Genomic DNA, 16,451 nt, shown 5'->3' on the forward strand with positions numbered 1-16,451 from the left:
TGCTCGGAAGGTATAGCAATGTTCAGTACACTTTTCTGATTACTAATTACTTCAACATCTATCACAATTTGCATGTCTTGCTCACTGTGAATGCATTATCTTACAGTTATTTGAAGATAGGTACAACCTGACTTCATTATGTACAGTTCTGGCACTTACAAGAAGGTATTTACAACATGACTTCGCTATATAGCCCTTACACGTACAAGAAAATATTTACAACTTACACTTGCGTGAAAATATTTACAACGTGCCATCACTATGTACAGCACTGCGTGAGGCACACAGGCAGAGTGAGCGTGAGGAGGGGGAGCGAGTGAGTATATGGCCTTGACAGCCTGGGAGATGGTAGAGGAACAGTTACCATACATGCTTGCCAATTTTTACCCGCAAATCTTGAAAAATTCTGTCACAGTGATTTTTTAAATTTTAAACCGTTTTAAAACTGCACTGGCGCTGGCTGTGGAATTATGTCAGACCGTTTTAAAACGGCACTGGCATGGGGCGGGTTAAGAGTCAATGGGAAAAATAGAGGAGTGTTCCAGTGGGACATGTACATACCCTGTCATAAAGTACTATAACACCAAACAGGCCCTACCCAGAATTTAATGACGAGTGTTAACTAGTGCTGAAACAGCAGAACACAATAAACATGTACCTGAAAAGACATTAAAGCTGTTATAAAGAGCTGTAGCACCAAAAATCCTTACCAGATATAAAGTGAAGACTGGCTTGAGTGGCAGGTGAAGGTGCGTTGAGGGTAAATGGGCTAGTTATTAGGTGACATGGGCCTCTCTGGGGAAGCCCCATCACCTATGCCAAAGCCCTCGAAGTTGAACTCAGGCTCCAGCACCTCTGCTTCCTCTCTGTCCACTTCTCCTCCTTCATCAACCCCTGCTTACACATTCAAGTCTTGCAGAGTAGCAGCCACATTCTGTCTCTCATGAAAATATCGTGTGATCCGGGTTTGTCTCTGCTCCTGTATGTTTCTGTTGTAGACAGCCATCACTTGAGACTTAAGATCATTCAGGGTCAATAGGATGTTGGTAGCCTCAGGCATAGTCCTGGTGTATGCATCGAAGGTGGTTGCCATGTCGGTTATTGTGGACAGGGTGTGGGACAATTTCTGCGTGCTCATCTTGCCCTCTGCAGTGTGCTTTGGCCTTTCATTCTCCTCTTCACTAGAGTTCATCTTTTCTTCTGTTATGTCTGCCACACCTGAGTCTAGGTCGTAGTGTGTCAAGTGTTGTCTTACAGGCGTTTTGTCCACCTCTGCTGCGTCTTGGCTTGTGTTTCTGATAGCTTCCACAGCGGTCGCCAAAGTGTCTTCCCTCGGTCGCTCACCTTCCAGTCAGGGGAGGGAAAAGTTTCTTCCACCCTTGTGCTATAGTGGCTGGGGTAATTTTGTTCCAGCTCTCGACCATGGTATCCACTGCATATTTTATGTTGAATCCCTTCCAGAACTGACTTGTTGTCTTGGCAGGTCGAGAATCGGCAGGTGGTGGCGGGGGTGTGGGTGCTCTAGGAGACTGGTCTGTGGTCTGGACTCTTCTGGACTAGTGTGTGACTGTTCCGGCCTGGGAGACAATGCTGCTGGGGTAGCCTTTGGACTGCTGAGAAGGTCCTAAGACTCTGGCACGGCTGCGGGTGTGCAGTGTGGGTCATCGCCGCTGTCAGAATCTTCCTCTTCTTCCTGAATCTGCTGCAGAATTGTGTTGTCACGTGTCTCTTTCCTGAGTCTGTCATGCAGTGTAGAGTAGAACATGTTCTTAAGGTTGGTGATGATCTCTTAGTATAGGGGTTGGAGTTTTGAAGTTGTATTAGGTGGTAAGAATACAACATGGACGTCAGGGTGACGGTCGACAAGATATTTAGCATGTGCTCTTGCATTATCCATAAAAAAGACAACCTTAAATGCCAGATTCATTTTCCTGCAGTGTTTCTTTGCGTCAGGGATGAAATACCAGTCAAACCACTCGTACGACAGACTCTCGACCATGTAGCCTCGCAGTGTGACTTCCCAGTAAACATTGAGTTTTTTCATGTTGCAGTATCTGTAGGGCTGAGGTTTATGGAATTTGTGGATAATTAGTGGCTTCATCTTGTCTGAGCCAGAAGTGTTGCAAGTGAGTAAGACGCTCAGCCGTGTTTTTTTCATCTTAGTGCTGACTGCCTGCCTCTGTCCCTTCGTCAGGTACGTGTATCTTGCCGACCGCTTCCAGAAGATGCTGGTCTCATCGCAATTATAGACCTGGTGCCATGAATACCCGCCCTCCTCAACAATCTTCCGTGCCTCCTCCGGAAAGCTAGCAGGCTCATCTAAGTCAGCAGAGGCCTCTTCACTGTAATAAGGGACGCACCTTACCTCGCACCTTTTCTTAAACCTGAAGAGCCACCCTGACGAAGCTCTGAACGTGGGTGGCGGGTTTATATTCTTTCTGCAAACTGTGGCATATATCCTTAGTGCGTCATCCTTTATGGCCCTGGTAGAGACGCTCACACCCGCCTGGCTCTGTCTGTCGAGCCACCGGGCAAGGTGTCCTTCTGATATGGCCATGACGTCTTAGCACAGACGACCCCACAATCACTGTCTTGTTGGACGAGAAGAACTTGGTCCAGATCATAACCTTTGGACAATTATTGGCATAAACACACATGCATAACAGCACCCAAAAATCAACTGTACACAGAAGAAATAATTTTATGTTTAATTTTTTTTGTAAGGCAACACTTAAACAGTACACCCTTAAGGGTATAATGTACAGTAACTTTATAAGTACAGTAACCAAACACACATGCATAACAGCACCCGAAAATCAACTGTACACAGAAGAAATAATTTGATGTTTAATTTTTTTATGAGGCAACACTTGAACAGTACACCCTTAAGGGTATAATGTGCAGTAACTTTATCAGTACAGTAACCAACATTAACGATTTTCATTACAGTACAGTACTGTATATTATTAATGTGAATGTGGAGAACAAAATCGATTTTGTAAGTGGGATTAATGTGGTGAAGAATGCAGAAAATTTTCAATATCTGGGAACGATTGTATCATCTAATGGATCATTAAACAGTGAAATGTAAATATTATTTAATGAATACTCACCTGCTTTTTGAGAAATCCATGTTCTTCCTGTGGGTCCTTATAGTGCTTTCAGGAGCCCCTGTCAGGCGATGTATTTCAGGGGCTGCCAACCCCTCCTGAAGGAGCTGCAAAATCCTTCCCTTGTCAGCAGCTGAATACTGCCGATGTTTCTGGCCAACCCTGTACGCCCACTTCTCCTTAAGCCGCTGCGGTGGCCCTGCAACATCCCCCTCACCTCATTGCTCCGAGCACTGTACTTCACTGGCACACTCCATCACAAACGTCGTAGTGCGGTCGTCCAGGTGTGGGTCGAGAACCCACGAGCCACGAGGCGAGCACAGCACAAAAACAAGCAATGGCATGTGGGTCTGTAGTACCACCGCTGTATCGGCAGAGGGCAGGGTGGTTGCAAGATAGCCGCCAACAAATGAGCATCGGTATGCGTCGTCAGCTGCCGGCTGGGAGCATCAAAATGTAGGGACATTCGTGAATTGTGAGACAGCTCAGAAACTTTTTTCTTGCGCGAAAAACGAGGTGTTGAAGTATAATGCGTTGAAATAAGAGGATTTACTATACGTATGTAAGTTGTAGTGTTACAATGGTTCTTTCAGAATAGAATATACTTTGGTAAGTTTTACTATTATAAGTATTCGGGTAAAATAGAAAACACATACATAAGATTTTGAAGACACTGAACAGTGTAAAGAATGCATAAATGATAAATTTAGTGCTCAGTGATGAAGAAAAAGAAAATGAGTGAAGTGAGTGAAGAGTCTGCTAGCCTTACCCCAGGCATGCCAGGTGATAAGCTGCCTGCATGCGCTCCTCTCTCGCTCCTCCCCTTCTCCTCCTATAGCCAGCAGAGATGTATTGCCATGTAAGTAACACCTCTTACCTTCTTTTTTCATCCATTTTCATTGATTTATGCATGTTTAATCTTATTCCCTGATACTTTAATTTTCTGATAATATGCCACCCCACACAGTTGTTTAATTAATGAGTCGCCCACCCATAAAGGGTTAATGTGTCTGTAGGTTCTGAATTTGAGGATCATTAAAGGTCAGTTATGGAGATAAAGTTTTAGTTGCATGTAGGATCATATATTGTTTTTTCATATTCTGCCCTGGTGCTGAGTAACAACTGATATTTTTTTCCTTAGCCATCCATAATTAATAAAAGACAGTACATGTATACAGTATTACATAGCAGCTTACATTAAGAAACCTGCATCCTGTGTATAATGTCACAGGATTGCCACCACCGGTAGGGTAGGGCTGGTGGCACAGGGTCCACCCGGTCGCCATCAAGCAACTGTGCCGGCAGTGACTGTTGCTATTTCCGGTAATGCTCATCAGTGAAGAAGTGAAAGTGCGGCCTTATTCTTCACCAACATCTGCGGCCTTACCACAGATTTAAACTCAGTTCATTTTTTCCTTCAGTCCATATCCCCTTTGGCCCTTTTCCTCACAGAACCACAAATCTCACCCTCTACTGATCTATCTATCTATTGCCAGACGCCACAATCCCGTAAGGGGTGGCCATTTGACTCAGAGTTATTTGTTTTATGGGGAGGGGCACTAATCCTTCACCAACCCACTTGTTGACACGTAGGGAGCACGTATGGTTTGGTATATATATATATATATATATATATATACAGAATGACCTCTCTACAATGGATTTCACTAGACCGGAGTTCGCTTTTTTCGGAGTCATGGAGCCTTCGAAAAATTTTTCTTACTTAACAGGAAAACTTCAGACAATCTAGAAGCAGCCTGGACTGCCTAACCTCAGGCCAGGGCAGCCATACTGTCTGCACGGTTTGTGTGTTTGTGCGTCAGATGGTGGTGGGCTAGCGGTGTCACGATCGTTCCCTCATGCTCTGGCCTCAGTCTGATCCACATCATTTCCCTGAAAGTCCCTGATATACTGCTCGTGGGTGACAAGTGATAAGTGAAATATACAAAATGAACATGTTTAGTTTGTAAGATCATAAATAATAAGGTGTATAAAGTGAACAGTACAGTATTTTAAAGGTGTTTAAAATCAAGTTACAGTACAATCCCAGTTAACCGGGCAGCTTGGGGAATTCACCTTCCCGGTTACAGATTTTTCCCGTAGTTCTGATAATCAAATCTATACAAAGGCGATCATTATCACAGCAGTAAATACAATTCAGGTACTCACCACTCACATCAGGGGGCACACCAAGAGATTCCACCTGAAATATTGCCTCGCAAACACACACCATGGTTATAGTGGACGTGCATGCAATGCCTTGCAGTACCAGTACTGCAAAATGCACAAGTTCATTCTGTTAACTACCGAATAATTTCTTGTATGTACTGTACACGTGGAAAACTAAAGAATTAAAATCCTGAATATTTATTGGTAAATTATCACGACACCTGTACCCCCACATCAGCTTTGTTTACGATCCCGGCCCCAACTGACTGCCACCATTCCGCCACTGTTTTGCACCATTGTTAACTACCGAAGTATTCGTTGTATGTACTGTACTCATAAAAGTGGAAAAATAAAGAAATAAAATCTTGAACATTTATTGGTGAACTGATGTTAAGACTGCACTGTAGAATTATCACACATGTGCCCCCACACAAAGCTTTGCTTACGGTCCCGGCCCCGACTGACCTCCATCATTCCACCCTTCACCTGCTGCCAATCAGCTGTTTTGCACAAAATAAAATACATGATGTACTTATGAGGTGCAAGCATATATTTTTTTTTTTCTTCCAACAAAGTAAACCTTCATTCCTATTAACATTTTTTTTTTTTTCATCTTTGCCAGCACACATGCATTCTAAGATGAATTTATGTGGTGCAAGTTAGAGTCAGTCCGTTAGGAAGAAAAACACCGGCGTTTGCTGATTTGCTCTCTCCCGAGATGTCTGGCTTACAAATTCAATGCCTGTCTTTGAAACAATTTAACCATCCAACACTGAAATCACATTCGACTTCTGTATTCATTTTATTGTGAAACTCTCTTGCTTTTTCTTCGATAAGAAGACCAGAAATAGGTGCTCCCCTAGATCTTTCTAAGCAAAGCCACTTGAATGATGAAGAGTATGCCTTTTTTCAATGGACTTACTTGTCTCGCTTTTCATGAAAAATTAATTGAGCTTGGATGCTGGGTCTTTATATAAATCGTTGGATTTCCTACATTATATTCGGTCATCAGTGTTTTAGAATGTTTGCCTTTTTCAAGTCTATTGCATATGTCCAGCTTTGGTTTCAAGGTAGGCACGACATGCTTACGTTTAGTTTGCTCTTTAGGCATTTTGGAATGTTGAAATTACCGTCCATCAGAGCAACACAACAGCAAGAGAGCTTGTTTACTGTCTGGTGGTAAAAAGCAGACTGGTGATTTGTGGAAATTGTGGAGGGTGTGGAGGATGACTGAATTCAAGTAGGGGAAAGAGGGAGGAGGAGGGCTGGTTAAGAGGATTTACTAGGGATTTACATTAGCCAGAAATGCCTTCACCTCGCTTAGTCTGACTTCACCCAGCCTCGCTTGACACGATAATACGGTGGTTTGGCGGTCCATTCAAAATGGCGCACAGTTATAACTTACTGACATTTTTACCAGCCCTTGAATTTTCCTGTTTTTCTGAGTATTCCGTTTGTCTGGATACCGGATAGCTGGGATTATACTGTATATCAATAAAGGACTTTCTAAATGCTAAAAAATTAGAAAAGGGGGTTTGCATTAATATTGATACACATTCATGACACCAAACATTAATCACACGGCGAGAGGTTTGTGTGTCAGTTGGTGGCGGGCTGGTGTTTCCTAGCGCTCTCCCTCAGTCAACCCATATCATTTCCCCCCCACATCATTTCCCCGGAAGTTCCTGATACACTGCTCGAGGGTGACAAGTGATATGTGAAATATGCAAAGTGAACATCTTTAATTTGTAAGATCATAAAAAATTAGGCGTATAAAGTGTGCAGTACAGTATTTGAATAATGCTTAACACTGAGTACACCACACGGCATGCAAGGTACAAGCCACACCTCCAATTCCCACCCATGATTCATCTTCTGCCAGTGAAGACAATCAGGAGGATAATTCACTGATCCTTGACGATGACCCTGAAGATAATGGGTAATGATTTTAACCCCTAAAACGTGGCCATGGACAGCCGACCCCCCCTGGGTGGCGGGGTTGGATCGCGGTCTGAGTACCTGTAGGAAAATATTAGCCAAAAATCAGAGATTAACCCTAGAACATTATACTTGGTATGGCAGATAGTACTTACATTCAGCTTTCTCCGGAGACAGGTGTTGAGCCTTTGTGGACTACCCAAGGACTTGTGGAGACTTGCAGAGTTGGGTAACAAAATCTTCACTTTCACACCTCCAGCAACCCGGTTTCCCCTCTACCACAGCCTCATTCTGTCACAGTAAACTTTATACTACAATGTACAGGTAGTTTGGAATCCGTATTTGTACAATAAGCACTGAAAATAAGGCTAAAATCAATGGAGCATACGGCCGACATGCAGCGCGGCGGCGGTCTTCCCGTCACTCAACAAACATTTCCATTTTCACAGCTAAAAACACGTATACTACATTATTTTCAATCATAGTACTTCCCAAAAGACCACCGCGGCGCGCTTTTATTCTGCCTTACGCCCGTCACTTTATTCTCGTTCCTGTCAGCCGCTCGCACTGACTCGGAAGAGCTAGAACTCGCCATAATGTCACTTTGAAAGCCTGCGGTAAACTGACGCTAAACAGGGGAAAACAGCGCGAAAAAAAGCTAGTGTGACAACTGGGGAAACAACCGTTTCCTATTAGCATAAACTGCTTGTGAGAGGAGAGCACAGATTTACAGTTCTGAGCAGTCAGCGCACTGCCATATATCACAGCCAGGCTGGCCGGGCCGTGGTGGGGGGGAGGGGGGAAAAACGCGATATATCCCCATTTTGTTTTCCCGGCTACCATCTCATTACAAACTTCCGTAACAAGGCACCTGTTGTTATATCAGAACCCAATATGCAGTTGACACTGTTTTAAATTTCACTTCATCCAGTTTTGATTACTCATTATATAAACTAAAATGTCAGAATATTACCAAATATATTTGTGTAGTTTATCGCCCCCCCCAATGCTTCTTCGGAACCCAGTGTATTTGATTCCATGTCCACACAGTTGAGTAACCTTAACCTTGCCCTTAGCACCGAAATTACCAGTTTGGGTGATTTTAACATACTTAATGTTGAATGGTTATTGCATTCTGCCAGGACTGACAACGCTGGTCTAGAGTGCGAGCTGTTTGCAGAATCGTTTAATCTCACCCAGCTGGTAAAGCAACCATCCAGAATACCTGATATTCCTGACCATAATGCCCATCTCTTGGATATATTCTTGACAAATAATCCAGATCAATACAAGATAGAGGCACTGTTACCACTCGGATCCTCTGGCCACAATCTCATCAACGCCTCATTAGTTAACCCCCCCACACCTCCCTGTTCTGAACTTTCAGGGTGACCCTATGGCACTTTGATAGGGCAAACTGGGATGGATTAAAAATTATCTTGCTGACATTCCATGGCAGTCTTTCTTCTCTAGTGATCCCAGTTCTACCCAGGCCCACATTTGCGACTTAATACTAGCTGGTGTGGATTTATTCATACCAAGTCAACAATTCACTACAAGATTGAACTCTCCAAAATGGTTTGATGGCAACTGTGCCAGAGCAACAGCCCAAAAGTCATTAGCATATAGCTCTTACTTATAATCAAAAACATCTGAATCACTCTCTCAAGTTAAAATTACAAGAAATCATGCAAAAGCTGTATTAAATCTATCTAAATCAAACTTTCATCAAAAGCAACCATCAAAACTATTTAACAACCCTAATGACAATAGAATATTCTTGTCAACTCTTAATTCTTTCAATAATAACTTTAACAAGTCATCTTCCATTCCCCCACTAAAATCTTAAGATGGCAACAAATGATCTGCGTGGAAAAACGGATATTTTTGCCAGTACATTTGCCAGAAACTCTACCATAGATGATACCAGCCAGAATGTCCCAGTACTAGAACTTGACTCTCCCGAAATTGCCCCACTTAAAATACAGACAAGATATGTAAAATCCATCCTAGACAATTTACCTGCCAACAAAGCTCCAGGCCCAGATGGAATTCTGCCAGTTGTTTTGAAAAAGTGTTCCCCTGACCTTGCCTCTGTTCTAGCTAAATTATTCAGACTATGCATACGTACTTCTATCCATCCATCCATCATCCAATCCTACATTGCCCCATGAGGAGCGTAGGAGCCAGGGGCTAGGCAGTTGGTCTCGACATTTAAGATGAGAGTGACCAGCCTCACTCATCCCTGAGTGGCATTACATGAGCAATCAACCCCAACCATCCCTTGGATATAAACCTTCACAGGCTCAGTCCTACTGGAGCGCAATAATTACCCACTAAACCACCAGGTGCCAAAATTTGGCTATATGGTTACCATCCAGTGTAGTAAATGGTTTCCTGGTGTACAGGAAACCATTTGGCTTGTCACTCAGTGTAGAGCCACCCACAGGCAGAAGGAAAAGGAAAGAATGAAGGAAAGAAAGACAGAGGAGGGAGTGTAAAGTCACCCGTAGGCAGAAGGGCAAGGAAAGAATGAAGGAAAGAACAGAAGAGGATGGAAGGAAAGAAGGATGGAAGAGAGGAAAGGGCAGACACCCGATAGCAGCACTACACCGAGTGAGTGGATGGTGAGCCCCCCACCTACCACAATTCATTCCCAAATTCATGGAAAGAAGCCAATACTGTATCTACCCAATTCCGAAGAAAGGAAGTTCCTCTGACCCCTCTAATTACAGACCAATAGCTGTCACATCTTCTCTTGGTAAGGTATTTTTGAAACTTTAATTAATAAGCACATTGTTAAACATCTTGATTCCAACAACTTAATAAGTGATAGATAATATGGTTTTCGCCATGAAAGATCCACCATTGACGTACTCAGTCTCCTAACTCATACCATCCATCAATCAATTGATCTACATGGAGAAACGCATGCAGTAGCTCTTGATATTTCTAAAGCTTTCGACTGAGTATGGCACCATTCCCTGCCGTCCAAACTCCTTTGCTATGGGCTAACGTCTTTTGTTCCTTGGATTTCTTCATATCTTAGTGACAGGAAATAAGAGTAAAAGTAGATGATGTATATTCCAATTTCCACTCAGTTAACGCTGGCATGCCGCAGGGGTCAGTTCTGGCACCAACCCTGTTCCTGGTTCATATTAATGATCTCTTATTTGTCACCCACAATCCCATCCACTCATATGCATATGATTCAACACTACATTGTTCATTCACACTCAGACACCCATTTACAGTCTAATATCTCTACCTCTCAACTCAGTACAGCCATCTCCATAAATCTAGACCCATCATCGATCAGTGAATGGGGACAAATCAACCTTGTCTCTTTTAATGCTAGTAAAACTATTCTATCTATCTGTCTATAGCTCGACACCCTAATCCCGCAAAGGGTGGCCACAGACAAAATGCCTCCAAGTCGCTTTGTCACCCACCATTTGACTACCCTTCCCCCAACTCACCCCCCCCCCTCCCTGATATACCTCTCATGTCCATCCCTCCACCTCATCCTCGGTCTACCCCTCCCTCTCCCTCCCTCCACCTCTCCTACATACACCCTCTTAGTCAGTCTTTCATTCTCCATTCTCTCCACATGTCCAGACCATCCCAGTGTGTTTCTCCTAATCTTCTCAACCACATCTACATTCACCCCACAATGTTCCTTCACTACTTCATTCATCAACCTGTCCCTCCATGTCACCCCACATGCTCCTCTCAAGTAACTCATTTCCACTGCTCTCACTCTTGACTTGTTCCCCTCTTGCAAGGTCCATGCCTTGCTTCCATACATCAGGGTAGGGATCACAGTACTATCATGCAGTGACTTCTTAACTTCCATACTCACCTCCCTATTCCTCATCACTGCTTTCAGTGAACCAACAACCTTCCTTCCCTGCTGTACCCTTTCACGCACTTCATCCCCCAAAGTTCAATCCTTACTCATCACACTACCCAAGTACTTGAATGCACTCACATTCTCCATATCCTCACCATCCAACCTCACTGTACATTCTGTGACTTCATTCCCCTCAAACTAAATATATACAATTTCCTAATAGACAGATATTGGCAGATGCGTACATTACCTTTAATGCAACCAATATTCCCATCTCCAAATGTATTGAAATTCTTGGCATCTCACTTAACAGTGCCCTCAGCTGGACCTCTCATGTTAGATCACTATCTAAAATTGCCTAAAAGAAACTTGGATTATTGTACAGAGTCCGTAACTTCTTCACTGATGAACAGTTAGCTATAATTTTTATTAGTCATGTGCGCTCTCAGCTTGAATATTGCTCACCCTTGTGGAATGGATGTGGAGAGGTTGCATTAAAACAACTAGACAAAGTTCAGAACAAGGCTGTTAGAATTATTAACAACCCTGCCATTACAAATAAACTACCTCCCCTACAAGTAGGAAGGAATGTTGCCTTCCTTGCAATATTTTACAGATATTTTTTTGGCAAATGCTCAGACGAAGTTACGTCCATGGTGCCACCTCTCCATGCCTTCCCTCATGCTACACAGGCATCTGGTAGCGCTCATGACTGGAATGTCACTCGGCCATATTACAGATCTTCTTCCTATCAGAATTCTATCATTCCCCGAACTGCATCTCTCTGGAACTCGTTTCCCCAGAGTTGTTTCCCTCCAAATTTCAACCCACAGCTGTTCAAGTCTAACTGTTACAGATATTTTATGAACAGAGGACACCAGTAATCTGGTGTATGGATTTTTTTTTTTTTTATTCATTTGTTTTTCCTTCCTCTGTTCTGTTATTAAAAAAAAAAAAAAAAAAAAAAATAAGGTGACCTGTCTAGGAGATATACTGTATTAGGCCATGCTACAACACACTGCAACATTTTTGTATGTTGCATCAAGGCTTTACAATAAGCTGCCCGTATCTGTGAGACAGCTTACTTCTGTTTTTTTTCTTTAATAGGGAAATGAAGACTTTACATTTTCAGAGAAGATATGATCTTCAAAGAGGTGCCATGACAGAAGGCCACAGAGTTAAGTTGATGCTGCAGCCACAGGTGCAGTTTTGCACTGTGCAGTAACAATATAATACATATAAATATATATGCATCTATGTGTCTATCTATCTATCTGTTGCCAGGTGCTGTAATCCCGTAAGGGGTGGCCACAAACAGATCGCCTCCATGTCACCCTGTCCCCTATCATTTCACTGCCTTCCCCCAAGCTCACAGCCCCCCTCTCTCATATACCTCCCTACTCCATCCCTCCATCTCACCCTAAGCCTCCCCCTCCCTATTCCTCCCCTCCACCACACTCACATACATTCTCCTCACCCTCCATCCTCTCCACATGGCCAAACCACCTCAGTGTATTTCTCTTAATGCTTTCTATCACATTCACATCCAGACCACAACAAACCTTCACTTTCTTAATTGTCAGTCTGTCTCTTCATGTAACTCCACATGCTCCTCTCAAATAACTCATTTCCACTGCTCTCACACTTGACTTGTGTCCATCCAACAAGGTCCAAGCTTCGCTTCCATACATTAGAGTTAGTATCACAATACTGTCATGCAGCAACTTTTTTACTTCCATGTCCACCTCCCTATTTCTTATCACTGCTCTCAAAGAAACATCAAACTTTCTCCCTTGTTGTACCCTTTCAAGCACTTCATCCTACGAACTTCCATCCTTACTCGTCACAGAACCCAAGTACTTAAATGCACTCTCATTTTCCATTTCCTAATCATCCAGCCACACTGTACAATCAGTGACTTCATTTTCATTTCTCTCAAAGACCATAACACTACTTATATCTACATTTATCTTTAGATTCAGTTTCTTATACACTCCCCCAAACTCATTCACCAAGCCTTGCAGTTCCCCTTCATCTTCACTTAACAATACAGTATCATCTGCAAACAACAATACAGGAAGTTTCCAGGCACTGCCCTCTTTCATTAGGGTCACTCCAACATCTGCTGCTCTACCTTGTATCTTATTTATAACTCCATCCATATACAGTGCTCGTCAGAAGTATTCAGCGTTGTCCGCCGGGCGCGCAATACTTATGGCCAAAAAAGAATCACCCATTTTTGGGGGTAAGAATTGAGCCACAAGTTTGAGCTCCGAGCATGACGTCACGGTAGCCTGGGGCCTTCTGACGCGCTGGTTGGTTCCCGCCTCAGTCGCCCACGGGCTGCCTGAGAGAGAGGAACTCCGACGAGTGTCCCTCTCAAATTGCACCATTTTTTACCGAGTGTCCCGCAGTGTTTTGGCCTTCAAAACTTTGTTATGGCACCTACCCGTGAACTATCGAGTGAAATCATATCCCAGATCATTGCTCTAAAGGAGGCAGGCCACCAGACAAAGGAAATTAGTGAATTGGTTGGTGTGGCACGATCGACAGTGCGTCGTTGGTGTGCGCGGTTTCGGGAGGAAAACAGTGGTGAAGTTCCCACAAAGAAACCGAGGTCTGGTAGGCCTAGGAAAACTTCCCCAAGGTCTGTTAATGTTTTAAAACGTGCAGTGGAGTTTAATCCTCGTGTGAGTGCAAGGAAAATTAAGGAGAGCAACCCAGAAGTGTTTGGTGAGGTGTCAGTGAGAACAGTGTCTCGTAGGGTGCATGAGCTTGGTTACACAAGTCACAGGCCTGTGAAAAAGCCTCTTCTCTCTAGCAGCCAGAGAATTCGTAGGCTTGCCTTTGCTAATAAATATCTAAATTGGGGTGAGGAGCAATGGTTGTCAGTGTTGTGGTCTGATGAGGCAACGTTTAGTGTTACCTGTAACAGAGGAGCATGCAAAGGTAGTGACCCACTTGACCCACGGTATGTAGAAAGCACAGTTAAACATCCTGATTCACTCATAGTATGGGGTTGTTTTTCAGGGAAGGGTTTGGGGAAGCTTGTTGTACTTCCCAAGAACCTCAGAGTGAATCAGGATGTTTACCTGGAGCTTCTGTGTGATCATTTACCAGACTCCTTCGAGCTAACAGGTGCACGAGTGTTTCAGCAGGACGGTGCACCTGCTCACAAGGCCAAATCGGTCACCAATTGGCTTCGTGACTGCGAGGTATCATTCATGACAGACTGGCCAGGAAATAGCCCAGACCTCAACCCGATTGAAAACCTCTGGTACCTCGTAAAGAAGAGTCTCCAAGGGAAGGACGTGAGCTCTCTGCCTAAGCTGGAAGCCGCCATTCGTGACTCCTGGGACAAAATACCGCTCCAGCACCTCAGGAGCCTCGCCCTTTCACTTCCAAGACGTCTCAGGTCCTTGAAGAAACGTAAAGGCTACCCTACGAAGCACTAAAGGTAAATAAAATGCATTATTTATGTGTTTTTTCAATGTTGAAAGGTTTGTTTCTCAGGAGGGACGCAGGGCGCTCCATACTTCTGACGAGCACTGTACAGATTGAACAACCATGGAGACATGACACATCCCTCTTTCAATCCAACATTCAGATAAAAAAATTCACTCAGTTCACTATTCACAAACACTGCAGCCTTAGCACCCTCATACATATTCTTCACAGCATTCAACAGCTTCCCATTTACTCCATATATTCTTCATATTTTCAACATTGCTTGTCTATCCACTCTGTCATGTGCTTTCTCCAAATCCATGAAGGTTGCATATAACTTCTTTCCCTTCACTAGAAACTTTTCCACTGAAGAGTTAAGGATGAATATCTGAACTACACAACCTCGTTGCTCCCTAAAACATCCCTGTTCTTCTCTAATTCCTCTGTTATTTTCCTGACTCTGTCAATAAGTATCTGACCATATACTTTGCCATTACACTAAGAAGACAAATGCCCCTATGATTACCATCCACTTTTTTCCCCTTTTCCATTGTACAGGGTAATAATTATACCTGACTTCCAGTTCTCTGGGTCTGTCCCTTCCTCCCTGGCCAGTCTGCACATCTTCCATATCCATTCAGCTACACTCTGTCTCCCATGCTTCAGCATGTCACCACACACTCCATCAATTTCTGGGGCTTTGATCATTTTCACTTTCATCATTGCTTCTGCTATTATGATCCTACTGGTCTCTTCAACTCTTTTCACCACCGTCCTTCTCCCAGCCATTCCCCAGCCACTCTTATGACTCTCATTCTGTATGTTTAACAGTTCCATAAATTATTTTCTCCATCTGCTAATTTTTTCTCCCTTCTTCAGTATCAATGTACTATTTTTATCATTCATTTCTCCAGTAACTGCTTTGTCACCCTATCCAACTCTCATTATCTTCTTCCAGACCATATTCTTACATTCCCCTCACTTTTCACTCAAATTCCTTCCAAATTCCTCATTCACTCTCTTCTTACTCTCTCTCACTAATTATAATCTTTTCACCTCTCTCTTCCTCTCTACATATAACTCTTTCTTCCATCTCTCAATTTCATCCATGCCTGTGCCTCCCATTCAGTCATTGTTTTCTTTCTTCTTTTGTGCCGTAGCTTGCCTCACCTCTTCATTCTACCATATTCCTTGCAACCCCTTTCATCTTGTCTTCACCCTACACTCAACCTCACATGCTGCACAGATTCCTTCTGTGAAAATCTTGCTCACCTTCCACCTCTTTCTTCTGCTGCAAATCATAGTTACCTAATCACTCCTCCAGTTCTCACTTATATTCTGCCTTTTTTTTTTTTCCATCCTCTTGCAGCCTTTCTACCCTCCTTGTATGGACTACTTCCTCCTGTCCATCCCTCTCTCAATTCCTCCAGTGCACTTGAACCTTGACTTTCACCACCAACAAGTGGTGGTCAGAAAGCAACTCCTCAGCCTTTGTATGCTCTTGTATCTATTACATACCTTCTCTTTTTGTCATCCACACACACATAATCAATCATTGCTATGCATTCATTGAGTTCACCACCTACTCTTCTCATCACACTCCACCTATACCTGTGGATCATTTTGTGTCTAAAGAGGGTATTGGCTGTCACCATCCCCCTCCAGGCACAAATGTCCACTAGAGCACTGCCATTCTCATCCACTTCTACAAGCACATCCCACTCACCAACTACTCCATCTTCCTTCACATTCCCTACTTTTCCATTCATATCTCTGTTCAAAAACTCTCTTGTTCCTCTCAAACTTTTCCATTCATGCCTTTACATTTGCCCAGGAATCTTCTTTCACTCTGCTTGCACGATCTTGCATTGGCGTATACACAAACAATTGTCCACGTTTGTATTCCTACTTTTGATATTACCCACACAATCCTT

At 43.3% G+C, this 16,451-nt stretch overlaps 1 protein-coding gene across 2 annotated transcripts in view; it reads left to right on the forward strand.

The window, feature by feature from the left end:
* The window catches only part of stck (LIM zinc finger domain containing stck), a 171,656-nt gene that overhangs the window by 115,640 nt on the left and 39,565 nt on the right, over nt 1-16,451 (forward strand). The gene's annotated exons all lie outside the window — the stretch shown is intronic.

This window comes from Coenobita brevimanus, chromosome 14, assembly GCF_032717465.1.
Source record: "Coenobita brevimanus isolate Jiangsu-jjx chromosome 14, ASM3271746v2, whole genome shotgun sequence".
Classification (NCBI taxonomy): Eukaryota; Metazoa; Arthropoda; class Malacostraca; order Decapoda; family Coenobitidae; genus Coenobita; species Coenobita brevimanus.